The sequence below is a fragment of the Andrena cerasifolii genome, chromosome 10 (genome assembly GCF_050908995.1).
Source record: "Andrena cerasifolii isolate SP2316 chromosome 10, iyAndCera1_principal, whole genome shotgun sequence".
NCBI lineage: Eukaryota > Metazoa > Arthropoda > Insecta > Hymenoptera > Andrenidae > Andrena > Andrena cerasifolii.
Window position 1 is genome coordinate 1,345,747 of NC_135127.1, and position 13,345 is coordinate 1,359,091.

A 13,345-nucleotide genomic window follows, 5' to 3' on the forward strand; every position below is an offset into this window, starting at 1 on the left:
TGCCGTATGTGGCAAATATAATGCCTACACCAGATATCAGGGTTTAGTTTACTGATTTTTTCAGAGATCTTCAATGTTAGGTAAAAATATACACCAATGCCTTAATCAAGGAGCACGGTTTAATTAAAGGTATAGACAGATTATTTTAAAATCTATCAGAAGAATGCGAGTAGCCTGCAATTACACGCGTCATTCCCAACCCCCACTTTAAAATAACAACATAGACAACAGTCAACATAGCCTAAAAAAAATATTAAAAATCTTATTGATTTAAAAGTTAAGAATAAAAATATAGATAAAACCAAATTTAAATTAATGTGAAATAAATCATTTTTACTAATAACTTTTAAAATAATTCCCATTATAAATAAAATCAACATAACTAAATAATAAGAATACAAATTTAATCCCAAATTATACCCAATAAAGAATCAGTCTGATAAAATCCACATTGAATAAATAAAAATAAGATCAGAACAAAAAATTCTCAAGAAATATTTATAAGTAAAATTATTAGAAAAGAAACATTAACTAGGAGTAATCTTTCTAGAGATTTATAACATCTGTTAATTAATGTCGCCCGAATCATTATAATTTAAACGTGTCTCTAGCTAGAGTTAATTCCACTTCAAACAATGTTTGTCCAGGGTATGCGGACGAACGTATAATTTTGTTAAACCTGCTCCTCAAACGCAAGTACTATCTACCAGTTTGTGTTAGTTCTTTTCTATGTATATGAACTTGATTCCGAACGTTTTGAATGTAACTATAATGCTCTTAAGAAAAGTAATGCGAGAATCTACCTACTGCCAAGTAAGATATAAATATGTAAGAAATATCGTACATGCTATTATGTAAATTATTTGCTACATAAATCACATCAAGCAATAAATAAATAAATAAATGAGCTTCCGGTGCCGAGGACAAAACGCTGCCTGTGAAAGAAACGGCGGTAATGGCGGATAAAAGAGAAAACACGACAATCGGTGGAACGAGCTCGAAATGAAATTATTTTCCCACTACGTTCGACCACCATGCCAGAAAGAGTTTTTTTTAAAATTGATGTCAACGTGATAACACAGAATCGATTAATTTCAGGGTATACATAATTTCGGAGGACGTTTTAAGTCTGTTCATGCGTCGTGTTTGATAACAAGGTTTGCGGTAAAAGCATTTTCGTATAAAGGTCGGTTTAAGGTCGGTTTATACAGCCACCGAGTTCGGGCCGTGACGGGCCGAGCCTCTATGGTAAGCTTATGGAGTCGCCGAGCTCGGTGGAAACTCCGCGGCTCCTCGTTCCCCGCTGGGCCGGGCCAATCGTGGGACGTGGGACAAATGGTTACCCCTCACTATGTCTACCGTCGTCCCCCACTTTCTTCCCATCGCACTGCGACAAACAAGCATATCCCTACTCCTGTCCGTGTGCTCGGCAGCCCAACAGACAGCTCACATGGACAGGAGTAGGGATATGCTTGTGTGCAGTGCGATGGGAAGAAAGTGGGAGACGACGGTAGGCCATAGTGGGGGTAAGCATTTGGCCCACGTCCCACGATTCTGGCATCACTGCTTGGCGTCAATTGGTTCACGTCACGGGGTCATCACGCGCATGCGTGGCGTGTTCCCCTTCCACTACGAGTAGGAATTCCATACCAGGCCTGAATATATATTTAATGCCTTTACAATAGCCACGAAATCTGCCGGCCTGCAAATATTTACAAGACCTGCATTATACCTATGCTCATGTATGGGGCACAGGTCTGGTGGAACACCACGAAAACAAACCGAACTCGCATTCAGCGAATCCAAAATAGAATTTTAAAAATTATTACGTGCTCCCCGGGGCAATATCTCACCAGGGCACTGCATTGCGAAACCAATGCCCCAGTTACCCGTGAATTTATCGAAAAATTGATTGACTCATATAACGTCTCCACTCACCCAAATCCACTGGCCCGTCGTACGCGCACTTACAACATTAATAAGATCCTCCCCACTCCCAAATCCCGACCCCTTCCCATCTCTCACCCCTTAAATATACGATGCTTACCACCTTCACTCAGAAATTTACCACTGTACATCGCCTAACTAGTGCAAGTAAACAACCAAAGGACGGAGACCCCCATCACACGGCTCCCGAGGCTCTCATTGCCTGCATGCTCCAGGGCAAAATTTTTTTTCTTCTGTCTAGCTTGCACTGCATCTTCCAGGGCTGCCATCCAAATCTGCTGCTCGCGTAACCACCACACCTATTCATTCATATCTCTTAACCGCGTATTAAGCTTTCCTATTTTCAGGTTCTTCAGGTCTGCGGTTTTTTGAAAATTTTCCCAGCATACACTCATTCGCCCCAACTCTACAAGAAGCTGGTAACACGAAACTACTTCTTGACCGGTGACAGGGCTCAAGCTCTGAGGAATGGTCCACAGAGGGGGCACCAGGATACTTCCTCCCCCCTCCACTCAAGCTAACTAAATAAAAAAATAAAAAAAACACGAAATCTGCTGGCCGCCAGAAGAACTACGACGAAAAAATCACACATTCTGGACAAGAGTCGGAACACCTATTACACCGTGCTTCAGGTTATAACGACGCGCGTTACGAAGAGTAGCACGTTTCATTTTTTCTACATGCAGTTGTCCGTAAGAAAAAAAATGAAACGTGCTACTCTTCGTAACGCGCGTCGATATGTACATATATACGTTTCACCAAACGCGTGAAAGTGCATAGATTTTTTAATTGTGTAAATGCTGTGTAAAAATAGTGTAGTAGCGGGTAGCCAGCGTGTGTTACGATGATAACAAACTGTCCAGGCGAGCAAGAATTTTTGTCAATACAGATATTGATAAACGCATGTTTTTCTTTCGTTATATAACTACATAATGTATAAAATTGAAACGATTATATATATATATATAATCGTTTAAATGATCCCTCTTTCAAATCTCAAAGTGAATGCAAATAAAATAGTATTTTAGATAGAGATATATATATATATATATATATATATATATATATATATATATATATATATGTATATGGAAAGAGGGATCATTGCTAGCATCAGGGGATGGAAATGCGAGCTTCTTCTAAATTTTGCGCGGCGAATTTAGCCGAGTGAGTAACGTTCCTTCCGCGAGCGTATGGTTTTTTGTCTCGTTGCAGTTCACTGCGATGCGTTCACTCTATTTTGATGTCCCACGTGCTAACATGAACGCGAGGCACGTTCTCCCCACGATCCGTTTCATTGTTTAATTATATTAATATCTTACGTATATTCAAAGTTAGCAGTAGTGTAATTTGTAGTGATAAGTAAGAAATAAAATATATTCTATCAAGATTCACCGGTGAAAATAATTTTCTTAATATTTCTGTTTCAAATTTTACCCAAGTCTGAGCACTGCAGATAAAATAAAACTACATTAAAATGAGTAAAAATTTTCAAATGAAACATTTCGTATTAAACATTTCAAATAATTGTGCGCTTCTAGTTTTACGGCAAATAGAAAACTATTTAAAAAATCTACATTCTAACAGATTCACAAAGGGAATAAAATACCCCATTTTCTATTTACTGTTTGAAATATTCTGCCCAGGCCTGCCAGAGGCATGTCGCCTGCGTTATTCTGATTTCCGGCAAGCACAAGCACGATATTCGAGAACTTTACTGGGGAAATAATTCAATCGAAATATGCACATTCCCGAGCTGTTTAAACTGGCTTGGACGTTTGGAACCGGTTCGAATTTTCTGCTTTCCATCCTTTCCCCACTTATCTCCCACGGTGATATTTCAAACGTGCCACTATATTTCTCGAAGTAATGGAGAGGGGCAAAAAAGATAGGTCGCAAAAAGGGCAGGTTGAAATAAGCGATATAAGTCGGGCGTGAACTAAGTTTCGCAAAGTTGTTTACAATCTGGGATATAAATCTCCTCGACAGCTGACGGGGGCAAGGGATGAAATAAGAAACGCGCTAACAAGGAAAGTTCAAGGGTCGATATTGGCAGATTTTGTTGTAAGTTGGAAACAATTTTCCGAGAGCGGTAGCAACACACGTACAAAAAAACTTGACAAACAATGTCCGTCAGAGTTTATACTTTTCCTCGGATAGTAATACAGGGTGTTAAGGGAGATTTAATACCAGTATGTAAGGACTAATATATTATAAAAAAATGTAGTCGATAATATAGAATAGAATTGCTTTTTACAAGGCTTTGTTACGGAGAAATTCAATTTTTATTTCTCTTCTATCCCTATTCGTATTTATATGCACTGCCAAAATCAGGATTTCGTTTCTGTCGTTTCTACTACCTCATTGTCGACGCGAGGTTAAATAAGGTATGATAACACTGTCTAACAAAATTAAACTTTCTTTCTGTTCTGTAACATACAATAGCCGTTTCTGATAGATTTTTGTGCGCTGAAAACGAATCCACAAACCGTTTGTCGCCATCACCCTCAGTTTTCGAGAAATTCGATTTTGAAAAAAATGCAAATTTTCAACTTTAATAGTTATTCGGTTGCTCGTTGCCTCAAATTATTCTATGAACCCTAGCGAACACAACGATATTAGTTATTATTGAATTATAAGCATTTAAATATGTTTAAATAACGATCAAAGGGAAAAGGACACCCGAAATGCACCAATTTTTGCAGATATCTTGCTATATATTTTAAAAACTAAGGGTCTAGGAGAAAATTTAACTACTCCACGCGATACAGCAGAAGTTTTTCTTTCAGAAACCACCAACGGAAGTGGTAAGTCACGTTTTGTTTTTAATACAGAAGTGAAATAGTTTGGTAAAAAGTGTGCTGTCGTCAGTGGTAGTCACGCGCGTTAAGCTATTGTGTGACGCTGAGCGGCAGTGAATCGCCCGGCGCGCCGTTGACTACCACTGCCGCCGCACGTTTTGCCAAACTATTTCGCTTCTGTATTGAAAACAAAATGTGTCTCACCACTTCTGTTGATGCTATCCGAAGGAAAAATGTCTACCGCGTCGCGTGGAGTAGTCAGACTTTCTCCTAGACCCTTAGTTTTGGAAATAAATTGAAGATATCTTCAAAAATGGGTGCATTTCGGGTGTTCTTTTCCCTTTGATCGTTGCTTAAATATATTTAAATGTTCAAAATGCACCAATAACTTATATCGTTGTATTCAGGAGGGTTTATAGAACAATTTGATGTAACAAGTAACCAAATTGAAAATTTGCAGTTTTTGTTCAAAACCGAATTTCTCAAATACTGAAGGTGATGGCGACAAACAGTTTGCGGATTCGATTTCAGCGCACAAAAATCTATAAGAAACGGCTACTGAATCTTACAGACAAAAATGGATGTTGGACAGTTTAATAGGATATAATAGAATTGTTAGTTTTCAACGCATCCATGTTGTTGACTGTTAAATTGCTTAAAATGACACAGGTTCTGAAATGGAAAGATTCTTCCAACATTTGAGCCTCTAACAGTCAAGAATACGTTCGAAAGAATTCATAATAATTTAGCACGAAGGGTACACTTTTGTACGCGGTGAAATGGGTAAGTTTCAGCAATTTCGAGGTTAACAAAATAAAATTTTTGTTTTACCATCTTATCTTATTCGTTTTTTTTTTTACTTTAAATCGATAATAAGATAATAGGAACTGTAAAAAGTAAATCATAAATTTGTAATTACATATTTGGAAATATAAACAGAAACAGAAAGAGAATGCATGAACTCAGACAGCTTCGTTATGCGAATGTCTGCCTAACGATTTTTCAAAGTTAATTTTCTCGAAAACAAAGCCTTGCATTAAACAATTTTATAATAAACTTTTTATTCCTTTACACTTAATTTTGTTGGGTAACCATGTAAGTAATTCGATTCCAAATAAAAATGTCGTTACATACACTATTGTTTACTTGGGACATTATAATGGATGGCGTACTTTATACACCTTACCATAATAAGCGCAAGATCGATGATACTATCGCAAAGCGTCCAATTTTTGCATAGACGTGACGTCAGTTGCACACAGTAAATATGAATTTACACCAATTTGTGGTAGGTACCTAGGCCGGTATTCATAGTCGCTACTTATTCTTAAGCAAATGCTTAAGCATGCGGCATTCTCTGCTAACCTAGTAGCTAGTAAAGGATGCCGAATGCTTAAGCATTTGCTTAAGAATAAGTAGTGACTATGAATACCGGCCCTACTGTAATAAAACTGCATGAAAGAACAAGAATTGACTGTGAGAATATTTTGACAATAATTATTAGTTAATACGTTGCAATGGGGAAGATGACGCAAAGCTTGGCGCAGAGGGCGCCACTAGCGCATGTACTGCGGCTTTACATGAGTGCGCATGTGTGAATGGTTTGCGCGCAAATTTTTAATTTGTGGAATGTATGAAATATGTAACTAAGGTTTTGTATCGAAACATTGTAATGCAGTAATAAAGATTTTTTACAACCTAAATGATGCAAACTAATTTTTTTATCTACATAACTAATAATAGCGAATAATATAATAATAACAAAAACAATTACAGATACATGCACATGTCCTTATTATAGAAATAGAAATTAAGAAGTAAAATAAGATAATTTATTCTTTATTTACCTCGAGTTTACATTACTTTACACTAAGTAAGATGGCGTTGCATAAAATAAATTGAACAAATTTAAATTCAAATAAAACATCGATGACAGGTGACACGTGCGCTGGTGGCGTCACGGGTGGGAAAAAGTTGCAGTCATCTTTCCCATTGCAATTTAAACATATCGAACGGTTCTTGTTTTTAGCAAACAAATTTGCTAACTGAATTATAGATAACAATTGATAACAGCCGTTATTGTATCTACAGAAACAGGTAGGGTTGCAGAGGAATTATAAATTTCAGTATTGAGAGTATGAATGCTTTTGTATCTCAAATATAACGCCTATAAATCGTTACCTCTCGAGCTTTAATAACAGACTGTTAACGGAATGTTAATACATTTAATATGCGGGATACTAAATTCAGGCTTTGATATTTAATTGCATATACGAATAATTTTAGCTCGTATTATGACATATGTAAAATCACTGTTGAATTCAGCAATGGAACTCCAGATTTGCGACTTTTATCGCCATTCAATTACAACACTAGCTTACAGCCATTTTGCGCAGCAAATGCCACTATTTTTTTCTTATGTAAAATGGCCCGCTGATTCCGAAAATAAGGTCTAAAAAATGTCTACGGATACGTTTTCGAGATATCGATAGGTGAACTTTTCACCTGTCTGTCAAAAAGGTGGTCCCACTTAATTGCGCATATCTCGTGTTGCGAATTACCGATATGGTCGAACATTATATCAAATTAAATATAATTGAATCACCAACAAATGTTCCTGACAAACTTTTCAAATCGGTTCGGTAGTTCGGGTGAAATCGATGGAAATATGTGAAAAAAGTCATTTTTCTCGACCGGCGATGTGTCATCAGTTTTATAGGTACCTACATAAACAAAAGTCAGATAGGTAACTTTACAATAGTTGAAGTGTTTTGGTCGCGGAAGCTAATTCCACCTCTCGGTTTCGCCGCACTGAGAAACGCAGGAGTTTCAAAGATGATGATAATAATTAAGTAATGCCAAACTGCAATTGTAGGTACTTACTGAACGGTTAATAAATGCTCGAAGGGGACTAGAGCCCGATCTTGCTAAAGCCTCTGTGGTTTAATCGTACTAGACTGGAATTGAGCCCCAAGTGTGCATCTGTGGACCTTTTTGTACTGAAAAATTGGACTTCGACACGCGTGCATTCCGGCTCCCCAAAAGGGTCAGAAGTGTCACAGATAATTCTCCATACGTAACATACTATTATTCGTAACAACTTTAGTGCGCAGATCCCTTATTCCTCGTCCAACGAAGAAGACAAGAAAAAGAGTAAAAGAGTGCCAGCAAGTAGAAAATAATATATTCGTGCGCTCAGTATCCGCCCATCGCAGGATTATCATCGTCAACGAGCACAGAGTAGCGAATGAAGATATCTGTTTGATGTCCTCTGCTATTACGAGCAGCGGAGCAACAAGAAAAATAAGTCTAAAGGAAAGGTACGGCGGTAGTGGCAGTAATGAGAACGGAAGAAGAAGCAAGAATAAAGAGCGGAGAAGGAACAAGCCCCCGACATGAACGATACAAGCACCAGAATCAAAGCAATCGGTCGCTGTAGCTGCAGGAAACTAAATAAATTGAACTAAACGAGAAACAGGTCTCGTCGTAAAGCGGCTATTTCCCACCTTTTTCTTCCCTTTTGACTCACTAACCCTCTATTCCCCTACCATCTTTCGTTTTGTTGTTCCCGATGCAGCAACTCTCCTTCTTTACAATGTTTTCACCGAACTAAATGAAGAATAATTATCATGGAGCCAGTATAGGTAGTGTACGAGTGTCAGAGAGTAATTAAAAGAGTCGTGGAAAAATATATGGAGGACAGATCGCTTACTTCAGCTGCATATGTATGTACCTACTTAGGTATGTGTCTGCGCAGTTCCTGTTTAGAAGCGCTTACTTTTCCAGTTTTAAAGATCGTACTCCGTGAGGAGAGGGTCTGGGTTAGGTCGCTGAGTTGGAACCGGGCGAACAGATTCTTATATACCTACGAGGATGATAGAAGGAAGCGCAAAGAAAAGAATAGATGGAGGCGAAAAGGAATAGAAGGAAAAAGCCTTGTAGTCCATACACGACGAAAATACTCGACTCTCTTCGGGGTATACAATAAAACGAAGGCGGCGGCGCCTTAAATCCCCGTCCTGCTGGCCTAGAACGTTTGTTCTCGTAGGAAGTCTGCCGCGGTAGGGGAATTTGGTCGACCCTCCGTGAAAGTCTTTCGCACGAATAAGAACGATATTAACGCGACGCTTTGGCAACGTTCCGAGGGCAAGGGACTGAGGCGAGTACCTACGCATTCGCAACCATCTAACCGACACTTCGATTTCGTTCACAGAATGGCTTCGGGCGGCCGGAAAATTAGTGACCAACACAAAAGCAGTTTTGCACCCAGGTACAAGACCACAAGGCGGTCCCTCGGGAACGACTGATTCCAGCCAACGCTTGTTACTTACTTTCCATGAACATCTCAAGTGGTTGGAGCTGTTCGAATCGTGTCTAATCTCGGTTCAATCTGCTTTGATCTCCAATATAAATGTACATGTACGTAATACACAGAACAATAAGCGATGTAAAAGAAAATAGAGGGAACTAGTAACAATAATCTTGTTATTAGCGAGGAAATGTCGTGGCGGTGGATGTTGATGTTAGTATTCTATACGCTTCGTCCGATAATGTTCCTCCATGGCGAGAAAACTGCGCTGTCTCTGTTACGAAATTCATGAGCAATGTTTCTCTAAAGAAGAAGAATAAGCTGCCCTGCACCTGGTCCATTGAAGTCTGAGAATGCTGACGTACAATTTCTGAAGATTCAAACGCAGCTGTTCGTTTCTCTCCTACATCTGACCGTCGAAATATTAGGCAAATATATATTAAACCTTGATTAATTAATAGACATTGCTTGCAGAAACTAATCCGCGGTGTTTGAAAAAAATTATTTACACTAGGATGAAAAATGATAGGTACAGAAGATCTGTGATGGTAATGTACGTATCTACTTGTTAAAGATTATTATAGGTAAATCGAGGAAAACTGGGGAAGAATTAAGAATTTATTATCGATATCTCGTGTTATACGTGTGAGGAAAAGGAAATATAGCAACAATTGCGTCTATATCACTCTGTATCTTTAAAAAGTGTTATGGCCTGGTCACCGAGATGGAAAATTCCATTTGAAAGATACAAATTGGTCTGGGCATGCTTCTCAGGTAGATGACAACAGGATTCGTGTTTTAGTGGAAATAACGCAAAATTTATTAGTCTCATTGATGTCCGAAATTTAACAAATTGTTGCTATTTAAAAGCAAGAGGAATGGTGTCACAGCTATGTATAAGTGTGGGTACCGCACGAAGTCTCGGAATTCAACGGTTTTGATCACACGCGCTATGGCAACATGCGTTTCTTTAATTACCCGCAACAAAAACGAGCCATTGAATAACTGGGGATGAAAAATGATTTCTCTATGGTAATTCTCAACGAAGGCGATGGTGGTCCTAAAAGGGAGAGCCAGTGCAGCAAAAGGGCAGAGTAAAGACTGCATCCCCATGAAGTTCTTTTGTATATTTAATGGGACCACCAAGGGATCCTGTATTCCGAATTATGATCCAGCAATGGAACCATTAATCCAGATGTATACTGGGAACAACTAGACAAGTTAAAAGAAGAAATCGCAGTGGAGCAGCTTTGGCTTGCTGGATCGAAAGAAAGTGATTTTTCATCGCGACAACGCTATACCGCACGTGGCATAGACTGTTAAAAAAATTACACGTATTTTGGGTGGAAGATTTTATCACATCTACCATATTCTCTCCAGGTATTGCACCATCTGACTGTCACCTATTTTGTGCGCTATAACATGGAAGACTATTTGATCAGAAACTCAAGGAAGTTTTACACTGGTGTCATAATACCTTTACCAAAACCTGGGTAGAAGTTGTAAGAAAAAAGAGATTACGTTTTTTCATAGCGTCTAAAGGCAAGCTCAAAGTGCTGACTGTGAGCTTGAAACCTAGCCAATTTATTTACATACTTGAAAATTCGTTTAAATTGAGGAGAATTAAGGACATGTCCTCGCATCATCCCCGAAATCTATTTATTGTACAATTATAAGTAGCTCGCGATTGGTTTGCAAAATTTCAAAGTAATTCGAAATAAGTACCTACAACTGAAAACACCATAAACGAGATCAGATTTGGACTCATCTTCATCGGGAAAAATCTCTCCACTAAATTAGTAATATTCTCATGAAGAGGTAATGAAAGATATAAAACAATGCATTGCCATCAGTGGGATGAGTCATACACCAGCTTGTCCGATCACTTTGGAGCCTCCACTAGTGGCTATACGGCGACAATGGGTCAGTCTTTTTAGGTGTTTCTGGTACTATCAGAAATGGCGGAACGGCAATAGACTACAAGTGATGCTCGTCAGGTGGATTGACAAGGAGACATTACTTTATTTAAGCTTCCCAAAGCCATTCAACGGTTCACCCTATGCTCTGAGTTTTATGCATGTTCGTTCATTCCACCCAATTGTTTCTCTCGTGTCCATTTTGATCAAGACCCATTTTCTTCCATCTGCAATGCGTTTATTTATAATTTAAACGTTCCCTAAATATTCTTTATCTAATAAAATTCTCCGTCATCGAAATTTAGATTACTCGATAGACAATTATTTACATATCTAAACGGTATCGATAAGCCTGCCAAGCATAAGTTTCTTGAGCATCCCTTGCTGTTACGGTTAACGGAAGGACGGCAAACTAAAATTACCGAAGCCAAGAATCGCAGGGGCAGAGCAGGGAAGCAAATGTGATGGCGGGAAAGTAAGGCAGGCGAACGAAAAGCAGAAGAGAGGATGGCCTGCGGAGAAGGGCAAGCGATGTTACGGACCTCACATGTCGTGGCCGCAGGGCAATACGGTTGGTTGTACCGGACCCCAGCTTCGATTCCCGCCCCAGTAGTTTCCCATGATTGAGATACGTAATCGGTACTCCTCGATATAGCTTGCATACCCACCGCACTCGAGAATGTTTCGTGCCCCTGCACGGAGATGCTGCCTTCTTTCGCTTCTTTCCTCACTCTGTCTAGATCCCTTCCTGAGCCTTTCTTCCTTCCGCGCATACACTCTCATCATTACTCCTCGCTCTAAATCTCGATTGTAGTCCAGCAACTACCTAGTTCCGACAAAGGAGGCCGCCAGGCATTCAAAAATGCAACCGCAGGCGATTTGCAAGCCTCGAAGATGTCATATTAGCCTCCCTGCTTCTAAGGTATCTACGTAGCTTCATTCGTGAGCCAAAAAGTGAACCAAGTCTGCGTACCTTGAAGCTCTACATCGAGTTATTGTGGACGATTTTTAGAAACGGTGGTGTCGTTAGTTGTCACGGAGTTCTGATATTTTTTCGAAAGTTTATAAGACATGTAAATAATGGAAAACGCGAGTTTTAGAAACAGGACCTCTATCGTACTATATCCCCACGTATTAAGGGCTCGCGTTGTCGAAGATATATATCCGAGGGAGTTAGCTAAGATTTTCTTTGGCCATGATGGAGGATCGTTGTACAGTTTGGAATTGTTTAAGCTGTTAATTTAGATGCATTCATACATCTGTAGCTGGGAATTTGACTTTTAAAACTGAAGCTGCATATAGTAAAGTACGCCAGCGCTGCTCCAAAAACAGGAACGTTTTGAATTGTGCTATCACACACCTGTATTAATTAATTTTTTCTGCCCATTTATGAATTTTACTTGTCTGACGCTTTTCTTTCGTCATTTAGAGTAATACGAATAAAGACTGTAAAATTTTCGCATTCTATAGATTTGTAAATTACGATGAAAGTGAAGAAGACCTATCGAAACGGTTAATCATAATTCAAAGATACTGTAATGTCCGAACTGCTCGGGTAATCATACGTAAATATCTAGGAAACTACAACTAACTAACTACGTCATTCGTACGCGACGTGTGCTGCTTCGGAGCGACAACTTTCTTAGGCTCAAGAGAGAGAAAGTTTGATTAGGAAGTTTCGAAACGTCGTCGCTATATCTCCAGAGTTGCGATTACGTTTTTACTGTACCCAGTTATTAACCCAGTTTGTGTATATGTACTTAGTATCTTATTGCCTTATAAAGTTGCTGCAATTTCAATGCTTTTCGAAACACTTATGATAACGTGTTTAATTGCTGTACGTAATATGTACGTACATCCTCTTTTCTAGACTGTTACGCATGAACCTAACAAGTATCAATAGTATCATAAACATAAAATAGTTTATACAAATATTCGCTTAACACTTTAAGTAGATAGCGTAAGGTTTATCCAAATATCGTTCTAAGAAAGACAATCAAAAATTTACGAGCGACCACTCCTTTCAGAAAATATTTGCCTAGCTCATCTTGTGCTTTGAAGGTATAGAAGCATTAATTAAAAATTTTATTTTCTATATTTTCTATTAGATCTTCACCAAAGTATTACCCATCGATTGACGAGATTTTCCTGATGAAAACGGGTATAAACACAGCTTCATTTGGACTATTTATAGTTCTAGAACTAATTTTACATTATTTATAATTAAAAATAGGCCAAGTGTGGTCGAGTTTGGACTTATTTTTATCAGGAAAATCTCGTCGATCAATTGGTAATACTCTCGTGACGATGTAATAGAGAATACAGAAATTTAAATTTTCATTAGTGTTGAGATGTTCAAAGCGCAGGACGAA

At 38.7% G+C, this 13,345-nt stretch overlaps 2 protein-coding genes across 22 annotated transcripts in view; one reads left to right on the plus strand and one right to left on the minus strand.

The window, feature by feature from the left end:
- The window catches only part of LOC143373925 (uncharacterized), a 476,822-nt gene that overhangs the window by 147,778 nt on the left and 315,699 nt on the right, over positions 1-13,345 (minus strand). The window lies entirely within an intron of this gene.
- The window catches only part of LOC143373955 (uncharacterized), a 78,033-nt gene that overhangs the window by 5,996 nt on the left and 58,692 nt on the right, over positions 1-13,345 (plus strand). The gene's annotated exons all lie outside the window — the stretch shown is intronic.